Source organism: Juglans microcarpa x Juglans regia, unplaced genomic scaffold, assembly GCF_004785595.1.
Source record: "Juglans microcarpa x Juglans regia isolate MS1-56 unplaced genomic scaffold, Jm3101_v1.0 JmScfU0045, whole genome shotgun sequence".
Lineage (NCBI taxonomy): Eukaryota > Viridiplantae > Streptophyta > Magnoliopsida > Fagales > Juglandaceae > Juglans > Juglans microcarpa x Juglans regia.
In genome coordinates, this window is record NW_024475789.1 from 12,410 (window position 1) to 33,230 (window position 20,821).

General features: G+C 36.0%; 2 pseudogenes; both read left to right on the forward strand.

The window, feature by feature from the left end:
- The first annotated feature begins 2,008 nt into the window (after positions 1–2,008).
- On the forward strand, positions 2,009–7,582 carry LOC121245510 (annotated as a pseudogene).
- A 4,143-nt stretch (positions 7,583–11,725) lies between these two features.
- LOC121245511 lies at positions 11,726–16,847 on the forward strand (annotated as a pseudogene).
- The last annotated feature ends 3,974 nt before the right edge of the window (positions 16,848–20,821 follow it).

Genomic DNA, 20,821 nt, shown 5'->3' on the forward strand with positions numbered 1-20,821 from the left:
TTTCTTAGAAATTAATGCTAACCTATGGTATTTTTAGTTAATATATAGTCCCTACCATCTTTAAATAACCTCTCACATGTTTCTTACTGTTCATTGCACTTATCAATTGAACATTGCAATGAATAGGAATGAGAATGTGAGGATCCGACGTTTGGCATGTAAATCTGTCTGGATCTATTTTTTTACAAAATACCATAGGTCGTATATGTAACGCTTGTATAAAGTATTATTATTTATTTTTTAAAAAATAATGCTACATACAAATTCCTATCACTTGGAAGTCTCTATAAGGAAAATAATAAAGTGTTATTATTATTATTATTTTTTATTGTAAAACGTATACTTCATTTTACCATTTAACCATTACAAAGAGTGTCAAACAACAACTCCCTTCGCACTTCCTCAGGGAATTCCTCAATCCAGACTACTTCCTCTATAGAAGATAAGGCCAATCTGCCAATTTGTGAGCTACCTTATTACCTTCCCTATGAACATGTATAATATTCCAACCCTCTCTATTAACAAAGAAAGATCTAATATCATCAATCAAGTATCCATACCAGGAACACAAGTCTTCACTGCTGTTTACGGCCTGTACCATAGCCAATGCGTCTCCTTCAAAGATGACATTGGTCAGATTCAACTCCACACACAACTCCACTGCCCTCCACAAAGCCAAAATCTCAGCCACAATTGACTTAAAAAAACCCACCTTACTCATACATAAAGAAACCTGAACTTCCCCATGGAATCTCGGATGATGATACCAGCCCCCATTCTACTATTCTTCAAATCCACAGCAGCGTCCCAATTTAGCTTTACTCTAAAATCTGTTGGTGCCTTCCATCTGACATGTTCTCTCACCACACCTTGAGAATGAACTGCTACATTGGTCCCCTTTTGAGCCTGCTGGAACATCTCCAAACTTCTCCTTGCCTCTTGTATGAGTTGACTTGGATTCATAAATGTTTGTTCAAAAACAAACCTATTCCTGCGCATCCATAAATCCCTCATAGTGACAGCCATCCATTCCAATTCTTCTGTAGAGACTCTCTTGCATATAGAATCCCATAGCACCAGGAAATCCCTCTCTAGCCCGTGACTCTTCTGAATGGTAGCAGGGAACTCCAGCCATACATCAGCCGCAACACAACAACCCCACAGCACATGCTCTACAGTCTCCACTTCCCTCATGCAAACAGGACAGAGCTGAGAATCACTAATCTTCCTCATGAATAAGTTGTTCCTGATTGTGAGACATTCATTTAAAGCTTTCCATAGAAAAGTCTTCACCACACCTGGAACATTCAAGCTCCAAACCTTCCTCCAAATACTTTTCAAGTTATTCATCTCTAAAACCTGCCCCTTCTCCCTTATTTTCCTATCCATTTCTAGATGGTATGCACTCCTTATTAAAAAAGTCTCATTTTTAGAGTAAAACCACATTCTTCTATCGGGGAGGCAAGTTAAGCTAATTGGAATATTACACACTAGATCAGCTTCTTCTTGATTGAGAACAGCCCTTACCAACTCTACATTTCACCCTTGACCCCCTTCAATCAACAAGTCACACACTCGAGACTATACCATAAAAATGTGTTATTATTTTTAGGTGTGCAAGTCTGTAAGGTAAAAAAAAAAAAAAAAAAAAAAAAGTGAGACTATACAATAAAAATGTGTAAAATATCATTTATTTATTTATTTCTAAAATATGCTCTCTGACGAAAAAACCTACGCAAAATCTTTTAGGAATTACTTTTCTCCGACCTAATCGCATAATCCACCCGTAATACTCCCACTGGTCAAACTCCTATCACTTGGAAGATTCCAAAATTAATTGCTTTATTTATATATATAAATACATAATTTTGGTCGTGAAACTTGGCCGCCATGGGCCGCGAGTATCAAATAACTCCACACTCTCACAAAAACAGCGGAAATAGAAGAGAATAATTCACTGACCAAAGATGTCACGGAGGTCGGAGAGTGTGTGCGTGTATATATATATATCGATGTGTATTCTTATTTTGATAAAGAGTGTGTAGTTTCACACGACCTTTAGAAGTGCAAGTGACCGTACCGTCGAGTGATGCTACGTCGGCTCGAGGGGAAGGTTGCACGACGAATTTGTGCGTGTCTCCAGTATGGGTGGTTCGAGTACGACGACGGCTGCGGTGGGTTGCGGCGGTGCCTCTAATGGTGGTGGTTCCAGTGGTAGCTTCTGCGACATGGGCGTGAGATGCTGGTGCGGGTGGCGGTGCAGGGAAAACCAGCACGGCGGCCCCCACTGGTTTTTCTCGTCCGCATTCGTCTTCTTCCTGGGTTGCTTCGTTCTCTTGGGATCGGTAGCCACGCTCTACGCCTGGCTCGCTTTCACGCCCAACTTCCGTAAGCCTCTGGCTGGTTCTGGCTCCTCCGCGCTTGGCTGCCAGGAGGACAATGAGGGGTCTTGGTCGGTTGGTGTTTTCTACGGGGACTCTCCCTTCTCTCTCAAACCCATCGAAGCGGTGAGTTTCATTCATGCCCTGCCTCTCCTAACTTCTTATTAAATAAACCAACAACAAAAGTGGATTTTTTTTTCTTTTTTTTCTTTTTTTTGTTATTGGGAAATGTATAATTCCTTTTAACATGATTGTTATTTATTTTTTGTTGGTGTTGGGTATTTTTTTGGTGTTTATGGCATAAAAAGATTGTGGATTTGTCTTGGATTTCGGAACTATTCTTCACTTTGGGCTCGGAAAATTTGATGCAGATGAATGTGTGGAAGGATGGGAGTGCGGCGTGGCCGGTGGCTAACCCTGTGCTGACGTGTGCTTCTGTTTCTGATGCTGGCTTCCCTAGCAACTTTGTTGCTGATCCTTTTCTTTATGCTCAGGTATTAATTCTGTTTCATATTGGATTTTTTTTTTCCTTCGAGTTTCATTTTCTTTACTTTGTCGAGGTTTTATCTATTTTTTGTCTTCTTGTAAATAATTGAGCGCTGTGTTATAACTTATAACTTGCGACGCAACTAAGTTGGGTAATGCTTTTAGGAATCGAAGAATTCCACCTGCAGACACCCATGCGTTCTAAACGAACGTATCATTGCCTTTTACTATTCTTTTGATACGAGTTTCGTATTAGTAGGGTTTAAAAATATTGTATTTGCTTTAGCTTGTGACTTGTGATGTCTATTTATAGCTAATTTGTTTTATAATCTGGGCCAGGGGATCTCATCCATGATGTTATTGCAATTTTTTATTAGATAGGTTAAATGTTCTGTGTGTTTGGTAAAATTCATAAGGTTATGTTACAAGGAGCATGCAAACATGGAAACAGTTGATCTTCATGGTTGTAACGCCCCAATGGAAAGCCTAAATCACATAGTCTATACTCCAAAAGGACTAGTCAATGATATAATTGGAGCCCCATTGGAACCTTATAAAGAGTAAGAACTTCTCCTTCACAAGTAATGTGGGATCCCATACACCACCTACCCTTATCCATATCATATACGGTATCACAATCTACCCCCCTTAAATTCCCGACGTCCACGTCGGGCCTGTCCATTGTAGGTGGCTTGGCCCAAGTCCCACATTTTTTGTTGGAATAGACTCTGATACCATTTGTAACGCCCTAATGGAAAGCCTAAACTACATGGTCTATACTCCAAAAAGACTAGTCAATGATATAATTAGTGCCCCATTGAAACCTTATAAAGAGTAAGAACTACTCATTCCCAAGCAATGTGGGATCCCATGCACCACCTACCCTTATCCATATCATATGGGGTATCACAATGGTGTAAGGTTTTAAGTGATTTTGCAGTGGTGCATGTATGATCTGTGTTTATTCTTGCATCTACATCTCTAAGGTCTAAGAGTTGCAGCTCAATTAGTATCTTTTGAGGCTCCCATGGATTGAAGGTTGACTAATGTTTCAAGTGTGAGAATTCAGCGAGTTGTGCTGTTTTGCTGTTTGCATGTGTACGCAAAACAAGATAACAAAAAAATTAAAAATAGAACAAAAACACTTCATTGGGAGAAAGAAACTGCCGTAATGCACAATTAGCCAGGGAATGCCCTTTTTTTAATTCGAAATCAACAATTGTGAGCATAAGAGTCCTCTTCTAAAAGACTTAAATATAAATTACAGTAGCTATTCTTTTTTTGTCCCATATAATGGGAAATATTTCTTCTGGAGGTCTCTTTTGTCTCTGTTATTTATTGTGCCTCACTTACTTCTTTCCTTATTCATAACTTTTAATTTTTTTTTAAAAAAAGAAGAGAGTTGTTATTGTGGTGTTACCTTGGCTTGGTTCTGCCCAATATTTTGGTGCTGAGACAAAGGCAAAGGAAAGGGCGTTCCCCTGGTTTTTAACACACCTATGTAGCTCTTCCTTGAAATATGACCTCCATCTCACTTTTAATTAACTGTCACTCTTCTTTGATATCTACCCTTCATCTCACATTTAACTATATAAGCAAGTGCTCCACCCCTTGAGTTTTCTGTATGTCAGATCACCCTGGTTGTTCACTAAAAGATGAGACAATTATACTGGCTAAATTGAAGTAAAGTTTACTTGTACATGAAAAATTAAAGGCATAATGTTAGGTGTCATTAAGCTATTGTTTTCTTTAATGTTAGAAGCAGAAGAGAAATGCTTGGTCTACAAAGAAAGTTTTACAAAGGAAGTTTACAGATCAATGTGGCTTGATATAGTAGGTTAGATTGTAACACTCTTTTTTAGTGTAAAGTAGATCCGATTAAACCATGTCAATTTGTAAACTTACTTTTCTACAAAAACTTCTCTAATTAGAATTTAGAATTTAGAATTTTGTAGATGAATTGTAAGGTTTATAAATTTCTATTAATATGTACTCTTTGTAAAGTCAAACTATACTTTGTTATCATTAGTAACAATTCTTCTTTAGTTTAAATTTCTTCATTGTTACTTCCATTGGAAAATTAATTTTATCATCTTGTTCAACTGTTCTGGCATCATGTTTCAGGGAGATACACTTTACCTATTCTATGAAACTAAGAATTCAATCACTTTGCAAGGAGACATTGGAGTCTCTAAAAGTACTGATAAGGGAGCGACGTGGCAACAAGTGGGCATTGCCTTGGACGAGGACTGGCATCTCTCTTATCCATATGTCTTTGACTACCTTGGCGAAGTAAAACTTTAATGTCTTTAGTGCATGCAAATATCCTTGAGCTCCTTATAACATTATTCTACGTCAATTGCAAGCTAGAAAATGGACTCGTAAATAATGTTTTATCTGTGACATCAACATATCAAAATCCTCTACAAGATTATACCCTAAAAAATAAGATGGAATATGTGGAAGCCCTTGAGATGGTTTATAAGTCCAATTCAATTCCAAGGTCCCGTGATTATATTTTTCAGGACCAGAAAATTCCACCCGATGCCCGTCCAAGTGGGCCCAGTAACACTTTCAGTGTCACTCATGTTAAATATAGTCGTCAAGGAATCTAGTAGAGGGTACAAGTAAACACTCGATGTTTTCCATCAACTGAATATTTCAGTGAAAGATTTATGTATGATTGCATTGTCTAATTTTTCTTATTGTTTCCCACAGATTTATATGATGCCCGAGAGTAGTGAGAAAGGGGAACTTCGTCTTTACCGTGCACTCAAATTTCCTTTACAATGGACACTGGATAAGGTCATTATGAAAAAGCCCCTTGTTGATTCCTTCATCATTAACTATGATGGAAAGTATTGGCTTTTTGGTTCAGATCACAGTGGTTTTGGTGCCAGCAAGAATGGACATTTGGAGATTTGGTATAGCAGCTCACCTTTTGGTCCTTGGAAACCACACAAGAAGAACCCTGTATACAATACCGACAAGACCTTGGGGGCTCGAAACGGAGGGAGACCCTTTTTCTACAATGGAAACCTTTATCGCATTGGTCAAGACTGTGGTGAAACATATGGGAGACGTGTGCGCATCTTCAAAGTAGAACTTCTCAAAGAAGATGAATTTAAAGAAGTTGAAGTCCCCTTAGGCTTAATAGAGCCTAATAAAGGTCGTAATGCATGGAATGGTGGTCGCTATCATCAACTTGATGTGCAACAGCTAAGTTCTGGTGAGTGGGTTGGGGTTATGGATGGGGACCGTGTAGCTTCAGGAGATCCATCCTGGCGGTTCATTCTTGGTTGTGCTTCCGTTGCAGTTGTTGCTGTCCTTGTTGTACTGCTTGGCGTGCTACTTGGAGCTGTGAAGTGTATTATTCCCCTGAACTGGTGCATTCACAACTCAGGAAAGAGAAGTTGTGTGTTTTTGGCTTTGGAAAGGTCAAATCTGCTTTCTTCCAAAGTGAGGCGGTTTTGCAGCCGCTTGAACAGAGCACCTTCATTTATACGAGGATGGATAAGACCTAATACCTATTATGGGCGACTAGTTATCATTATAATATTTGTTGTTGGCATTGCACTAACATGCACAGGGGTTAAATATATCTATGGGGGCAACGGTGCTGAAGAAGCTTACTTGTGGAAAGGTCACTACTCGCAGTTCACATTATTAACAATGACATATGAAGCTAGGGTCTGGAATTTGAAACTCTATGTGAAGCATTATTCAAGGTGCTCTTCCGTGCGGGAAATTGTTGTGGTGTGGAACAAGGGGATACCTCCTAAATTGAGTGATCTGGACTCAGCAGTTCCCGTTAGGATCAGAGTAGAAAAGGAAAACTCACTGAATAATCGGTTCAAAATGGATCCCTTGATAAAGACCCGTGCTGTTCTGGAGCTTGACGATGACATTATGATGACTTGTGATGATATCGAGCGGGGTTTTAACGTATGGCGTCAGCACCCAGATCGTATTGTTGGGTTCTACCCCGACTCATTGATGGAAGCCCATTGAAGTATAGGGGTGAAAAATATGCCCGAAGACATAAAGGGTATAACATGATTCTTACAGGGGCAGCTTTCATTGATAGTCAAGTAGCCTTTGAGAGGTATTGGGGTGAGGCAGCCATGCAAGGGAGGGAATTGGTCAATAAGTACTTTAACTGCGAGGACATACTACTAAATTTCTTGTATGCAAATGCAAGCTCATCTAAGGCTGTAGAATATGTAAGACCAGTTTGGGCAATAGATACATCGAAGTTATCAGGTACGGCAATTAGCCAAAACACAAAAGTGCATTACCAGTTAAGAAGCAACTGCCTCCTGAAATTTTCAGAGATGTATGGAAGTTTGGTTGGCCGTAAGTGGGAATTTGATGGGCGGAAGGATGGTTGGGATACATAGTGAGAGAAGAATTATAATTGCAAAGCATTGACTCTTCCATCTTGTTCTTTCTTCCCTCATTTGGTATCATTTTTTGGTTATTTTCTGTTCATCCTTTTCCCCTGTTGTGAATTGTTTTGGGGAACATAAGGTATCATCAATAGCTTTTGGCTGTAGAATGTATATTGGTTTTGTCAGTTTTTTCTTTTTGGGAAGTGATCAAAGATGGGTTCCTTTCAGAATGTGTTCATCTTCACTCTTTCCTTTGGATATTGGGTTAGAATCCTGGTAAAACAGCGTTTAATGCAAAGATATTCCATGCTTGAGATGCTAAAATTGGTTAGTGTGGTGCTTTTCGATTACATGAAATGAAATTGAAATATATATTTTAATGCATTTCACTGCATTTATTTTTGACACGTTAAATGCATCAACAAGATTCATCCTCAAATGAGGGAAGATCCAGAAGGATATTATCGTGTGTTAAGATATCAAGAATCATCTTGACGTAACGTCTAATTGAGCCAGATTATGAGTTGTCTTTCTTCTGTTAAATAACCTGAAGTGAACCTGAGGGCATTGGCAATGGCCATTGTCAAGTCTAAGTCCAAATTTTAGGTTTTTTTATTTTTATTTTTATTTTTATTATTATTATTTTTTTTTAAGTTAAAACTCCTGCATTGGACTAGTCAAATGGATATTTGTAACTTTGAGGTACAGTAATTTAGGGCCCTAGTCATATTGGGAGAGTTACTGTAGAAGGACCAATTCAATATTTTATGATTTTTTCATCCAACTATCTCTCTCTTTTAATATTAAATTTTAATTTTAATTCAAAATATTAAATATTAAATAGAAGTGTATTTAAAAAATATTAAATTTTAATATTAATACAAGTGTATTTAGAAAATATTAATTTTTTTAAAAAATATTATTAAAATATATAATATTATATTACTATTTTAACTTTAAGATGACTAGTCCAATGTAAATTAACCTCTTCAAAAATTTTAACTATAGTCAAAATCTCAAATTCTAGTCAAAATTTAGACTTGCAATGATTAGGCCATTGCTAATGTTTTGAACATTGGCATAATATTGGCATTGGCCTAGCACTAAAGCCAAAGCCAAAGCCAAAATTTGGCTAAAACTAGATGTTTTAGGTAAAAGCCAAAACCATTTAAGTATAACTACATATTAGACTAGGTAAAAATAAGTCAAAATAATAATATAATATTATTTTGTTAATAATAATAATTTTTTTTCATATTTTGCCGCTACACTAAGCATATATTAATTATAATTTAGAAATTATTAAATTATTAATTAACATATGGTTAATGTTAACATTAGAATGCAAAAAACCAAAAGTTTGGAAATTAAATATGGGTTTGATATGTAAACAGTGACTAGCCAAGTTTGGATTTCCCTTTCCATTTACTGTAAGTCAAAATTTCACCTAAAGGACTTTAGATAGTCCAATGCAGCTTATTTAAGTAGAACTTAGCTATATTTTATATTAGTTCACTTGCATTTGGCTAGTACTCCAATACCAGTGCTCAAATAGTACTAATGCATGGAAACATTAGCTGCAATGGCAAGGCAATTAGCTGGACAGCTACACATCAAAGTATATCTTACTACAATGAGAGAGGGAGGAAGGTGATGATCAGGCCGAACGGAGTTTTTTAAAATTTTCTAAAATAGAATTCTCATAAAAACAAATTCCCACAATTTCTGTAACCAAAAAAAAAAAAAAAAAAAAAAAAAAAAAAAGAACACAATAATTTTCACAAAATTTAAAAAATCTCTCACTAATTTTTTTTTTTTTTTAAATATATTTGTAATGGGGTTGGATCTATATGCTCTAAATTCCTTAAGAGTTCTTATAAGAGCATAGAATGTGATAAAAATATTGGGTCATACAAACTTGTAAAATAAGAATTTATTTAAAGTTGTAAAAACTTATTGCATGTGTTTATCATTATTCTCACTCCAAACTTTAAAAATTCCAATTAGAATAAGCACTTCAAAAATTAAAAATTTTTATTTGAAGCTAATTAAATTCTCAGTCGGCCATCCATGGCCGGCAGGCATGCATGTCATCATGGTCTTGATACAGCATCTGGCTTAGCATTCCAGACATGCTTCTGTTCTGGTTTCTTAACTTGACCCTATCCGATCATGCATGATGAACTTGTTCTCTGGAAAAGGGACAAAAGATCGAAAAGGATCGAGATTCCAGTTTCTTTCATCAGTCACACATTGCATTCTGGGTTAATATCCATAAAAAAAAAAAAAAAAAAAGATCTCATTAATCACTATTTATAAATAGAAAGATTTTGTTAGATTTTGTTCTTTGAAAATAGAGACACAATAAATGAATGCTTATTAACTATGGGAAACAAATCAAAATAATAACCATCTTACACTTCTTACTTTATGAAAAATATTCATACATCGATCTTATAAAACTATACACTACATCATCATCTTATTTTATTTTACAATGTAAGATGTATCATATTCATCACCATTAGATAATAAATAATCATCTAATAAATAATTATTTAATGATGATAAATATGCCACATCATATATAGTAAGATGAAAGTAAGATGATAGTGTGGTGTATAAAATTTTCCTATAAAAAACATCCCAATATCTTATAAAAAAAATTATAGATATGGAGTGTGTGATGTGAACAGTTACTGATTTATAACAAAACTCTATCCATAAAATTAATTTAGATTATCCAATTAATTCTTGGGCAGGATCCCTTTAATTGACTGCATGAGCTGAGCTGCTGCAGTGTCTGATAGTTTCATGCATCATGCATTTGTTGGACCACAACGATTGAGAGTATAACAATTCAATTCTCCCATTACTCGGTTTCGGTCCCATGATTTCATATTGATTGTGACCACAAATAAATTTATATCTTATTCTCTTATAACTTTCTTTTTTTATTTATTTATTAAAATACAGGAGATCTTTACTCTCTAAAACTGGAATATCATTCAACTGATCTCAAACATTTCAATGTACTTCCCAAGCTAAAAGCACTGAAAATGTGTATCTTCCATCAGTACTACATCTGTCCCATTCCGTTTGTTTGTCTCTGAGCACTTTTTTGACGGTTTGACCATCTCGATTTTCACTTTTCCAAACTCTTCTTCACGTTGAACTGCCAACTCTTCCTTCGGCTTTCAAAAAGCAAAAGCGACATCTTCTCCCTATATTCTTCAAAAATATTAATGATAATATATCCTGAAAAAAAATTCCTTTAAAAAAATTACTTTTTATTTTTTTTATAGTTTATCCCACAGTGCTGTCTGGCATAAATTATTGATTTGGTTTTGTGTGTTCTTTTTTTTTTAAACTAAGTTTTAATGTTTAGTATTTTCTACAAAATTAGAAGGAATGACATTATCTGAATTTATTGTATTAGAGGTACTAATTAAAATTTAAGATATATTCTTTTTTGAGATCGTGCAAACATGTTTTTTTTATCGAATTAAATACTTATGTCGATCAGTTACTATTTATCATTATATCTCATATATGATAGTTTTTTTTAAAGTATGAGGTGTTTTTTTTATAAGATATAGAGTGTGTGATAATAAATAGTAACTGATGAAAAGAATTATTCATTTATTTAATACATTCACATCATATGAATCGAATAAATCGTCAATTTCTCGTTGATAATTTGACCTTGAAAATTTATTTTCTTGTAAAGATTTGAACTTTAAATTTAGGAGATAAATTTAATGGTTTTTAAAGAAATATATTCTAAAATTAGAATCTTAAATTCATTTTAAGAGGAACCAGACAATCATCTATTTTTTTTTAGAAAGTAAAAGGTGTTTGCAAATTGCAACACAGTTTTGTGAACTAACTCTTGACTATTTTGGGATAAAAAATCTGTACAAGAAATTTCATTAGCAAAGTAGCTTTCCCTGTAGATGCATGTATAGTATAGACATATTCTTCTTCTCTTAATGGTACACAATCACAGCTCACAAGGAGCATCAGCATCTCCCCTCACCTCAGTCACCCTTTTTTTTAGGCATGAAAAGAGAGAAAGATGATCTCCATCATTCAATCCCATGTGCCATTTTCTTCTCTTCAATCCCCATACCTTCCTCTCCTCCATCAAAATCAATACTAATCTCTCTCTCCACCATTATCCGGTATACTTTCTAGGGTTTTGAAAATCGAAAAACCAGAGCCAAGGCTATAAAGCTGATCAGCTTCACCTTCACCAGATACATAAACCCTTAATAAGGGCGCCCACTACCTTTTCTTCCCGTTTCAGAGAATAGTATCAGAGAGAGAGAGAGAGAGAGAGAGAGAGAGGCTCCATCTCTTTTCCAATTGTTCTCAGCTCTTCTCCCAAAGTTTTTTCTTTCAAGAGAGAAGATGTGGGTGCAGAGGGAGAATACGTAAAGAACTTCGAAGAGAGCGAGGGAGGAGAGAGAGACATGTTGGCAATGGAGAAGGATTTTGATTCCAAGTTGAAAATTCAGGGGAAGTCTTCCGGTGGTGAATGTGCAGAGATCCAAGAGCTTTGCTTTCAGGGCACCCCAGGAGATTTTTACTATTCAGGATTTTGAGTTGGGCAAGATCTATGGTGTTGGTTCCTATTCCAAGGTTTATACATTCTTTCTCTCTATTTTCATTTTTGCAAGGTATGGTGGGTTTTCAGAGATTTGGCTCGTTTGCGCTTTTGTATTTTGGGAGCTAACTGGTTTGTGTCGGTAATTCTTTTTTCTTTTGTCGTAGGCTGGGTTTTGATGTGTTAATGGTATTTGGTATTTAATGTTGTTTGTGAAATGGTATATTTATGCAAGATTTTTGGTTTTCGAGTTTTTTTGGCAGTATTTCTCTGATGATGATCGATGGTCTTATGCAATAAAATTATTGGGGTTTTCTTGGCATGTTTATAGCCGTTTCCGTTCACATTTTAAAACATATAATGCCACGATAGGGTTTTCGATTACAGGGAGATAATTTGGTAAATTAGGCCAGGATTGTGATGGAAGATCGGATTTATTTTGGATGCCTCCTGAAGTCAGGACAAAGATTTTCTTCCCCTGTATCGGTGCCCTGTTGTTTTTCAGAAAATGGAAAATGCGGCTCTCCCAAGCTGTGTGGTTGTGTTAAGCTTTATAGCATGCTGAACTTTTGTCTCTCAGCCACAAAAAGAAAAAGAGCAGTTATTTGAGTTGAAGAGATCGTGTAGGTTTTGAGACAACATGGCCTATTTGGGGGGGATTTAAGGTTTATATGCGGGGACGAAAATTTACCTCTCTGCGTTTTTTTTTTTAGATTTGTTCCCTTTCAGTGCTACAATGTGTAGCTATTGATCTTCTCTGACATAATATAAATGATGCTAACAGGTTGTTAGGGCAAAGAAGAAGAACACAGAATTGTGTATGCGTTGAAGATTATGGACAAAAAAGTTCATTACCAAAGAAAATAAAACAGCTTATGTGAAGCTGGAACGCATTGTGCTCGATCAATTAGATCATCCTGGCATAGTGCGGCTATTTTTCACATTTCAAGATACTTTTTCACTGTGTAGGTATTTTTAGTGTAATATATTCGTAATATTTGATTTTTTCATGTTTTGCTTCAGCTTCCACTTCTTTTGTACTGGTATTCTTTATGCACTTTTTGTTCTTATTGTTTTACTTTATTTGGGATATTATTTGATTATATTCCCCCCCCTATGTCACGAAGATATGGCACTTGAATCCTGTGAAGGTGGAGAGCTTTTTGATCAAATAATCAGGGGTAAGATTATAATGAATTTTATAGCATACATCATTGTGGAATTACTATGATTTTCTTTAAATTAAAATCCCTTGATGGCTTTTACATGAACTATTGGTTTTACCATTGCACGGAATCCATCATCAGTTACTTGTATCTGCAGATAAGGTCGTTTGTCAGAGGATGAAGCTCGCTTCTATGCGGCAGAAGTTGTAGATGCACTTGAATACATACATAACCTGGGTTTGATACATCGTGATATTAAGGTATTTTCCTAGTTCATATGCACTTTTCATTGGTGGTGAATAATTCTGTAAGTTTCTCAAATGGCAGCCCGAGAACTTGCTGCTCACTGCAGAAGGACATATTAAAATTGCCGATTTGGTAGTGTAAAGCCTATGCAGGATAGCCGAATTACAGTCCTTCCAAACGCCGCATCAGGTTAATTAAATCTTGTCATGTGGAAGCTGTTTAATTCTACTTTTGAGTGACATTTTAAAAAATTTCGGTTGATGCCTTGACAGATGATAAGGCCTGTACTTTTGTGGGGACAGCTGCATATGTTCCTCCAGAAGTTCTCAATTCTTCTCCTGCAACAATTGGGTGAGTGACTCCCTTTTCTTAATTAAGCAGGCAAGTAAGTTAGACTGCATAATTGTTGCAATAAATTGTAATTATTAACCTCAACAAAGAAGGTTCCTACTTGCAAATGAATATTCTATTAATATTTATTTTGAATCAATAGCTGATTCTTATACTTCACCTCGTTCATTCTTTTTGTTGTTGTTAGACTTGTACTGCCTATCTAGTATAACTTCCTTTGTTTTTTTTGTTGAACATATAAAAACAGAAATGACCTCTGGGCACTTGGCTGCACCTTGTACCAAATGCTTTCAGGAACTTCTCCTTTCAAAGATGCAAGTGAGTGGCTTATTTTCCAAAGAATTATAGCGAGGGATATTAGATTTCCAGACTACTTCTCAGAGGGGCAAGAACATCATTGATCGGTTATTGGTAAGCTACGACCTCAACTATGGTTATTAAATTTCTATTGTTTCTCTTAAGGATTTTTTTCCTATTTGATTTATTTCCTTCGCTATTCAGAAAAATAATTAGAAACCTTGACAAGGTAAAAGCAGAAATTGGAAATACTCCCAAGTTATTATGGTGGGTTTTCATCTATAATCATTAATGTGATAAACACGGGATTTCTAGACTAGAAATTAGGGAATATGAGAAACTTTGACTGGAGGAGAAAATTGCTACTAACCCAAGTTTTAGGGGTTTAAATTTGAGTGGGACTTTGTGACGGAAGTCACGCTTTAAGGTAGAAAAGTGTCCTTTATCTGCCATTTTGTTTTTCATGGAAAGTGGAAAGTCCTTCCCTCTGTGCGATGAAATGTTCTGCTGACTGAATTTCATCCTTTTGCTGTTGGTAACCCATTGACAGATAATCACAAATGTACAACCAATTGCAGAAATTGGATAGTTGTCAATATGATTAGGTTAGTGTGATAGTTTTCCAAAATATATTGCTTTTATTTATCATGAGAAGACATCTTTGTTCGTCAAAAATGATCTTTCATCATTTAATTTTTTTTCCCCATTAGGGAACAAGAGAGACATCACCACTGATAAATATATTCTTTTAAGATATAAACTATTTTTTTCTGATTGAATCTCAATTATGTGTGATAAAATGTTTTAGCTTATATTGTATCATAAAATGTATAATTGCACTAAAACAGCAACAACTGTGTTGCAGGATTTAGATCCGAACAAGAGACTAGGTGCTGGGCCTGATGGTTATGTGGTACTCAAGATGCACCCCTTTTTCAAGGGAGTTGATTGGAAGAATTTAAGAGGGAAAACCCCTCCAAAACTTGCTCCAGAACCAGGGGTATGGCTTGTGTCTTGCATGAAACTGCAATCTACAAAAAATCCTGCTCTCCCTAAGCATCCCTTGCCTTTATATGCTTAAAAAAATCTTTAGGAACTTTCTTCACATCAATTCTGATATTTTAATTTAATTTTTCTTGGGATTTTATAGGTTCAATCATCCGAGGGTGATGATGCTCATGATTCTTCATGGAACCCTGCACACAGTAGCACTAGTTCAGCGGGACAAGCTGATGGGAATTGTGGTGCTGCATCATCATCTGAAGGGTCTGGCCATGTCAGTAGGCTTGCTTCAATTGACTCGTTTGATTCAAAATGGTATTCACTCAATGCCTTTTACTTGTGCTTAGCATCAAGCTACCAATCCATGTTTTACTGTTACAGAAATCCCTGTGATTCTGTGACTTAGGGAGGTTTGGTTTGCAAAAGCCTTTTAACTCATCTCATTTCATTATTACAACTTTTCAAATTCCCACACAAAATACAATAAACAACTCAATTTTTCAAATCCAAAAATAATAATATTAAAAAATACTATTCTAACAATATTTTATTCAACTTTCATCTCAACTCATCTCATTTCATCTCAACTCACTATCCAAACCTCCCTAAAATTTTATCTGACATGAGTTCTAAGCTCTCAGGAGAGTGTATAAATGTGACCTTGTGCTTATTGCTTGGAAGGAATCTGAAAATCACCATTGGAATTGGTTTTGAATAATGCCTTGTAGGCTTGAAGTATCTATGCACTTTGCATATGGATTTTCAATATTGCGTGGTTTTCTAGAAGGAAAGTATAAGGAAGGTTCTCGCAAGATTTCATAAGAGACGGGCTCTAAACTTTGATTCTTTCCTTTCATTTTCTTTCTGTAATTCAAACAAAGTTTTAAAGATGTAGATTTGTAGTTTTTGCCTGGCGCTCACATTGGTTTTTGGTTTTTGTTTGTGTCGTCTTTTTTGTTGGGGGTGGGATGGGAAAGTTTGTGTGCATACCTGCTGGGCCTCTTGCAGTGGACTCGCCTAATCTGTATGCTGATCATGTTAACAGGCAACAGTTTCTGGATCCTGGGGAATCTGTTCTTATGATCTCAATGGTGAAGAAAGTACGGAAATTAACTAACAAGAAGGTGCAGCTTATCCTCACCAACAAGCCGAAATTGATTTATGTGGACCCTTCAAAACTGATTGTGAAGGGAAACATAATTTGGTCAGACAATCCCAATGAGCTCAGCGTCCAAGTAACAAGTCCTTCACACTTCAAGATTTGCACAGTATGCCTCTTTGTTTCCCTGCTCTATCATCTTCAAGAGCATATTTCTGTTCACTCACTTCTATTAATGTTTTATTTCCTTAAATATTGACACAACAAACCATTGTTATGATTGGTTATTGCAGCAAATTTTGAGTTAAAAAAAAGAAGTTGCAGATGCTTTATAATTATCACTGCTGTATTTTTTCCTTGTTCTGATTGAAACTTATGTAATGGTTCAGCCAAAAAAGGTGAAGTCATTTGAGGATGTGAAACAAAGAGCAGCGCAGTGGAAAAAGGCGATTGAAGGACTTCAAAACCGGTAAAGACAACGCATTCTTTGCATGTTATTATAGTGTAGAGCAACATGGGGACTCTCCAACATTTTCCTACCCCCTGAGAATTATTTATTCAATGAAGGAGATATTGGTTACACATCCCAGCTGTTCCAAGGTGCAAAGCTGTCCCCCCTCAAATTGCTCTCCTTGCACTACTTAAATCTTATATTGTGATGAGGCTTTTACCATCTTCCTTCACACATTGTGTGGTGTAATCTGTACAACGTAAAGTTTTTAACTTTTTAACCGTAGGGTTTGTAGGGGGGTTGGCTGCATCACTTGCTTACTGTATTAAAAAACAACACATTATAAATGAGATTTGCTTTTTGCGGAATGTTACTACTGTAGTGTAATAACAATTTTGAGATGAAAATTTCTATTTATAAGCTGTTGTGTATAACACCTGTATGCATGACATGATTTGATTTAGAATATAAATCTTAAAATGTGAATCTTATAAATCAAATCTTACCATTTAAGTGATGTGGATAATGTCCTCTATACATTGGTGAGTATAGAATAACTCTTTTTTTTTTTTTTTTTATAGGAAACAAACATTTCATTAATAGAATAAAGTTACAGACATTTATCAAACCAAATAGCTTGAGAAAGAAAGTCTGGAAAACAATCAAACCACATTGAGATATTCTCAACATTCCATGCAGAACGGGCAAGCTTGTGAGCTACCCCATTTCCTTCTCTATAAACATGTTGTATTTGACACTCTGCATATAAAGACTATAGCTTCCTAGTTTCAAATACCAAGTCCTCTAGCATAGCTGCATCTTCAAGTTCTGCATTCAACACTTGCACTGCCATCAAACAATCTGACTCCACCACTAACTTGTAAATTCCCATACTCACACACAGTTGTAATGCTCGAAGTATAGCTAGTAGTTCAATAGCTTCAACACTAATCCCTTCATCTTCAACCTTGGAAGCTACCCAAAGAACTTCACCTTTGTCATTTCGAAGCACCAATCCCACCCTGCTTTATGAATGTCCCCAAAAACAGCTCCATCAACATTGACTTTTAATCAATCTGTAGTAGGAGGCTTCCAATCATAATAACCTCGAATCATAGGCCTTGGTAGCGGACGGATTTCTTTAAAAGAATTTTGCACAAATAAGGTATAGTCAATGACCTGCTTCACCTCAACTTCCTTCTACTCATGCACCATCTAATTCCTCCTCCACCAAAACCCCCAAGCAAGACAAAATAATAAAGCTAACTCCCCTTCCTTACCCTGCTCAACCACCTTCATAGCAACCTGCGTAACAGACATTTCTTTCCAAAGATTGCATTACAGGCACATAAGAGTTCCATGTCGGGAAAATAGGCTGACAGTAGAAGAGAGCATGTGCAAGATTTCCACCCCTTCCTTACAGAAACAACAGGAAGCTTTTGTTAATACACGTCTCTTATACAAATTCTGTTTTGAAGGTAATCCCTCTTTGCATGCCCTCCAAGCAAAGATTTTAATTTTGTTTGGAACTTTCATTTTCCACAAGGCTTTCCAGAGTTTCTTCTGCTGGTTAGAGTTTGAACTTTCCCTTGTAGTGCCATGTCTCTCCTCCATAAACAGCTTGTAACAGCTTCTTACACTAAACTTACCACTCCTTTCCTAAGACCAAATCCACTTATTTGGTTGTTCATAGAGGTGGATAAATACTTTCAAGATGTCTGCAACTAGGTTTGTATTGAAGAGAGCTCGAATTTGTGCCACATTCCAACCTCTGGTCGATGTATCTATCAAACTATTCCAACCTCTGGTCGAAGTATCTATCAAACTATCCACTGAAGCTTCTCTAAGGTCATCTCTGATATCAATGTGTTCCTGCATCAAAGCTTGGTGTCCAGGTATCCAAGGATCTTTCCATAACTTTGCAGTCTTCCCATCACCAATCTTCCATACACAACCTTGCCTCAATAATTTCTTAGCTTCCCAAATGCCTCGCCAATCAAAGGATGGGTTTGTTCTTATTCCAGCTTATAAAAAGAACCAGTGGGGAAATATCTAGCCTTGAAACCTTTATGCAACAAGGAGTCCGTTTCTTGCAAGATGCGCCAGCCTTGTTTGGCTAACAAAGCCAAATTAAATACATGTAAAGACTTAAAACCCAAGCCGCCCTTCCCTTTCTGGTCACACATATTATGCCAACTTAGCCAATGTATCTTCCTTTCTTCTTTCCTCTGACCCCACCAAAATTTAGCCATCATTGCTTCCAATTTAGAACATAATCCGGCAGGTAACAGAAAGCAACTCATCGAGTAAGTTGGAATGGACATGGCAACTGCTTTAATTAGGATTTCTCTCCCACCTTGTGATAGCAACTGTTCCTTCCAAGACTGCAATTTTCTCCATTCTCTTTGCTTGATATCAGAGAAAGCCTTAGATTTTGATCTTCCAACAGTAGGAGGTAAACCTAAATACTTTTCATATTGTTGAGCCCCATGAACTCCCCATAACTACATTGGCTCATTCTTTCTTTCACTAGAGACATTTCCTAAAAAACCATAGTTGTTTTTTCCTTGTTAATTTTTTGTCCCGAGGCATGCTCATATCTCTCCAATAATGCTTGAATCTTCCTATTTTTCCCACATCAGCTTTACAGAAAATCACTGAACCATCTGTGAATAGTAAGTGATTTATGAATGGAGCACCTCTACATATTTTAATCGCAGAGATATCATGGCTTATAGCAGCAGCTTTTAGTAATGAAATGAGCTATTCAGTACACAACAAGAACAGATAAGTGGACAATGGGTCCTCTTGTCTTAAGCCTCTACTTGGAACTATATTGCCCTTTAGTTCCCCATTCACCAACACTGAAAAAGTAGCAGTTTTAACACCACACATAATCAGGTTAACCATTTGAGATATAACTCTTTTGAGATAGTTCCATTTGGTTTCTTACCATTTCATTTGTTAGGAATGATAAGATAAAAGTAAAGTGAAAAGCGAAATCAATCACATACGAAATAAGATGTACATGGTTTGACATTGTACTTATGTTTACGGAGTTGGATTTTATTAAGGTAAAAGTCGAATATATTGTGCTACAATACAACAGTTGTATGAAATAATGCAATATATATACATATATATAAATTCTAATTAGGGTTATTAGCGGGTAAACCTTAATGGCCATTTTTTTCGTAGATGAGATGAGATAAAAATTGAAAGTTGAATAAAATATTATTAGAATATATATTTTTAATATTATTTGGGTTTTGTGATTTGAAAATGTTGAATTATTTATTTTATTTTATGTGAGAATTTGATAAAGTTGTAATGATTAGATGAGATAAGATGAGAATGGCTGCAAAAACAAACGAGCTTGGGTCGGATCAGTTCAAGAATTAAAACTGGGTCATCGACATAAGCCTACACTCTGTAACCCAAGCCTTATTGAAAATATATCAAAAAATACAACGAATTCTTATCGAATCGGATTGCCAAATCAGGCCGCTACAAAATAGAATAAGGCTTCGTACAAAAACCCAACATCATTTGCATGCGGTTTTCTTTGAGTGATGAATGGATGGGCTCTTACTCCATAAATTGGTATTATGTTGGAGAAATGGCCCTCCTGGAATGAAAGTAGAAAGGGTTATTGTATGTATATTTATCCGTCGTGGTTCATTGCTCGGAAACTTTCTAACAGCATACAACCTCTTTAAAGGAGACGGCATGGACAGTGGATTCTCTTACTGTTCTTGTTGAGAATGTGGATCATGACATCATGCATTATGAAAGAAGATCAAAATCCTTTGATTTTTCAATTGCATAAATTTACCTCGTGCTTCTTCAAGTGCAGGTGCCATCCCAAAGTGCCAAGTTTTGAAGAATGATAGTTGCATTTATGAATGTGCAAGTGTCATATAATCACTTAAAAAAAGTGAATAAATATGAGACCTACATGAAAAAATTAATTTTTTAATAATAGACTTTACTCTTTTTCAAAGTGACTGCAAGACGCTTACGCACTTTAAGATTGCATATAGCATTACTCTTGAAGAATTAATCCCGTACTTAGAACCTAGATGATGGTTTTCTAGTGGCATGCAAGCTTTTGGCATGGGGATTGAACCCTAGTTTTGACCGCCCCATACTTGCATGGAGCGGATAATGGTGCCACTAGGCCATTTGCCTGACTTCAATATCTCAATGAACTCAGTTATCATTTGACATGATGGATTGATTTTTTGGAGTTAAAACTTTGGACCGAGAAAAAGAAAAATATTGGCATTTTAATTTCTTCTTCTTTTTTCTTTAAAAAATTTACTACAATATTTATATATTT